The sequence below is a fragment of the Mandrillus leucophaeus genome, unplaced genomic scaffold (genome assembly GCF_000951045.1).
Source record: "Mandrillus leucophaeus isolate KB7577 unplaced genomic scaffold, Mleu.le_1.0 Scaffold521, whole genome shotgun sequence".
Lineage (NCBI taxonomy): Eukaryota > Metazoa > Chordata > Mammalia > Primates > Cercopithecidae > Mandrillus > Mandrillus leucophaeus.
In genome coordinates, this window is record NW_012105598.1 from 478,085 (window position 1) to 481,179 (window position 3,095).

Genomic DNA, 3,095 nt, shown 5'->3' on the forward strand with positions numbered 1-3,095 from the left:
CTGAGACAGGAGACTTGCTTGAACCCGGGAGGCAGAGGTTGCAGTGAGCAGAGATTGAGCCACTGCACTCCAGCCTGGGTGACAGAGCGAGACTTGGTCTCAAAAAAAAAAAAAAAAAGACTTCTGTTTAGTCCACAGATTACAAAATATTGAGGTGAGATTGAAGAAAGAGGGATGTTTCCTACAGGTCCTGGACTTGGGGCTATTACAGTCCCTGTGTGTGACTCTAGTTGTCTCTTTTGAAGAGGAGGTGTGTTATTGGTTTTGTGTGACATTAGAATGATTAAATTATGGTGGGGTAGGAGCATTTAAAAATATTAAATTGGCAGATATATGCATGTGAGTCGTGAGATCCACCAGATGTATGTGGTGGATATGGCAGGACCTAACCATTGTCTTCTAAGACCCACTCTTCTCTTCTTTAGTGATAGTAGAATTTTTAGCAGAGCCTCTGTTTCCCAGCCTGCACTGCAGCTTGGAATGGTCATGTGACTATGTCTGGCCAATGGGATGTAAGAAGAAGTACAATGGCTTCCTAGAATCATCCGGAAGAAACACTTAGCACTCTCTCTTTGTCCCCCCTTTTTTTTTTTTTGAGATGGAGTCTCGCTCTGTCGCCAGGCTGAAGTGTGGTGGTGGGATCTCGGCTGACTGCAGTCTCCGTCTCCTAGGTTCAAGCGATTCCCCTGCCTCAGCCTCCCAAGTAGCTGGGACTACAGGCATGCACCACTACGCCTGGCTAATTTCTTACATTTTTAGTACAGATGGGGTTTCACCATGTTGGCCAAGATGGTCTCTATCTCCTGACCTTGTGATCCTCCCGCCTCGGCCTCCCAAAGTGCTGGGATTATAAGCGTGAGCCACCGTGCCCAGCCTCTTTGTCCTCTTCTATCTCTATTTCTCCATCCTGTGCTTGGGACTTAGAAGTACTGACTAGAGCTCCATCTTGGCCCGTGAGGAAGGGGTTGGGGCACCAGGCTTCATGGAGAAGAGCTATGTACCAGCCTGGATTACTTACCTCTAGATTTTTACCTGCGAGAAAAAAACAAACTTTAATTTTGTTTATTTTATTTTATTTTATTTATTTTTATTTTATTTTATTTTATTTTATTTTGAGACGGAGTCTGGGTCTGTCACCCAGGCTGGAGTGCTGTGGCCGATCTCAGCTCACTGCAAGCTCCGCCTCCCGGGTTCACGCCATTCTCCTGCCTCAGCCTCCTGAGTAGCTGGGACTACAGGCGCCCGCCACCTCGCCCGGCTAGTTTTTTGTATTTTTTAGTAGAGACGGGGTTTCACCGTGTTAGCCAGGATGGTCTCGATCTCCTGACCTCGTGATCCGCCCGTCTCAGCCTCCCAAAGTGCTGGGATTACAGGCTTGAGCCACCGCGCCCGGCCACTTTAATTTTGTTTAAACCATTACCACTGTAGGTCTCTGTCAAGTGCACTGAACCTAGTACTCATAAATACAGTGGTTATCTCTTGTTTCTGCCTGTACAGCCACAACTTCCCATTCTCTTGGGGGGACTTCCTCTACCCTATTCCATATGGTTTTGGTGGACTGTGAGTCACTAGGTCCTTCTCTTTTCCCCAGCAGGTGGGGAGGTGACCAAATACAACCAACCAAGACTCCTCTTGAGTCATCAGGAATGAAAACCTGGGTGGACTGGCACAGGGACCCCTAGGCAGATTATTATTATTATTACTATTATTATTATTTTTTTTTTGAGATGGAGTTTCACTCTTGTTGCCCAGGCTGGAGTACAATGGCATGATCTTGGCTCACTGCAACCTTCACCTCCCGGGTTCAAGCGATTCTTCTGCCTCAGCCTCCTGAATAGCTGGGATTACAGGAGACTACCACCACGCCCAGCTGATTTTTTATATTTTTAGTAGAAACAGTGTTTCACCATATTGGTCAGGCTGATCTTGAACTCCTAACCTCAGGTGATCCACCCGCCTCAGCCTCCCAAAGTGCTGGGATTACAGGCATGAGCCACTGTACCTGGCCAGATTAGTAACAGATTGTTATTAACAAAAGCTGTATTTCTCCTGAAATATTCATTATGTATTGTATTAACAAGTACAGGAATACAGAAGAAATACAGCTTTCAACTTTGCCTAGACCTAAAAGATGGTCCTGAGGAAGGTGATGTCAATGCACCCAAAATAAAATCCTTGAGGGTCCCCAAGTGACCCTGAATATTCTCTCTTTTCTGAGTTCTGGTTACTCAACCTTTCCTTTGTTTTTTCTTTGATTCTGTGAGCTACCTAGTATTCTTCTTCTTTTTTTTTTTTTTTTTGAGATGGAGTTTTGCTCTGTTGCCCAGGCTGGCGTGCAGTGGCATGATCTTGGCTTATTGCAACTTCTGCCTCCTGAGTTCAAGCAATTCTCCTGCCTCAGCCTCCTGAGTAGCTAGGATTATAAGCATGCACCACCACACCCAGCTAATTTTTTATTTTTAGTAGAGATGAGTTTTCACCATGTTGGCCAGGCTGGCCTTGAACTCCTGACCTCAAGTGATCCGCCCACCTAGGCCTCCAAAAGTGTTGGGATTACAAGCGTGAGCCACCGCACCTGGCCTAAGAGCACAAACTTGATGAACTCTGCATTGCTTGCTGTCTGATGGCACAGGCCCAGGCCCTGCTGGCCCAGCTGGACCTATGGAGTTATCCTCATCTTACACAAGAGGATCCAGGAAATAGTGGGCGGGGCTAAGAAGACAGGACTCGCATGTTATTTAAAGTTTCAGTGGTAACCAAGAGGAGAACTAAAACAGTGAGATATACCACAACAGGGGGACCGCTGGTATCAGTGAGCTAAATTCTCATGTATCACAGCCAAAAGACAAGAGATAATGCGTACAATTGATCAAACAGTCAGCTGATAAGACAGGGTGAGGAAAAAGAAGAAGAAAAGAAACAATTGATCAGGCAATAAGAATATAAGCAAGGTTTTTTTTTTTCTGCTTTTTTTTTTTTGAGATGGAGTCTCGCTGTGTCTCCCAGGCTGGAGTGCAGTGGCGTGATCTCGGCTCACTGCAAGCTCTGCCTCCCGGGTTCATGCCATTCTCCCGCCTCAGCCTCCCAAGTAGCTG